Raw genomic sequence first — 779 nt, 5'->3', positions numbered from 1 at the left:
ACGGTTGGTGCCACGAACCGTGACCAATGCCCCCTTTAGTCCCGGTTGGTGCCACCAACCGGGACCAATAGCCTTGTGCTGCCCCGCGCCCAAAAGTTTAGTCCCACCTCGCTAGTTGAGAGGGCTCGGGAGTGGTTTATAAGCGCTGCTGCGCCCACCCTCCCGAGCTCCTCTCAACTGCAGGCTTTCGGGCCTAATCTGTCACTGCAATGCCTGTGGGCCTACTGGGCCTACTGTGGGCCTGAATCCTGGCCCATGGTAGGGTTTCTAGTCGTATTCAGGCCGTGGTGGCTCAGTAGGTGGCATTTTTTTGTTTTTTTGTTGCTTTATTTATTTTCTTTCGTTTTCTGCTTTATTTTTTAATTCTTTATGCTTTTAGTTTTAGAAAAAATATAAACTTTTTGTTAATGCCATTAGTTTTCAAATTTGAAAACACTTTTTTAGTTTTTTTGTTTTCTTTGTTGCTTTATTTATTTTATTTTGTGATTAACTTTACTATAAAAATAGTTTTTTCCTGTTTTTTGATTTGTTTTTTGCATTATTTATTTTCTTTTGTTTTTTGCTTTAATTTTTAATTCTGTTTGCTTTTAGGTTAGCAAAATTATAAACTTTCTGTTAGTGCCATTAGTTTTAGAAAAATTATAAACTTTCTGTTAGTGCCATTAGTTTTCAAATTTGAATAGTTAAAATTTGAATTCTTTGAAAATTGTTTGAATCACAAGTTTGTGATTAACTTACTAAAAAAATGAGAATAGATGCGCTTATAGAGAAAACTTGAT

This window comes from Triticum dicoccoides, chromosome 1A, assembly GCF_002162155.2.
Source record: "Triticum dicoccoides isolate Atlit2015 ecotype Zavitan chromosome 1A, WEW_v2.0, whole genome shotgun sequence".
NCBI classification, from domain to species: domain Eukaryota; kingdom Viridiplantae; phylum Streptophyta; class Magnoliopsida; order Poales; family Poaceae; genus Triticum; species Triticum dicoccoides.
The sequence above is the reverse complement of the archived record's forward strand: the minus strand, read 5'-3'. Positions refer to the sequence as shown.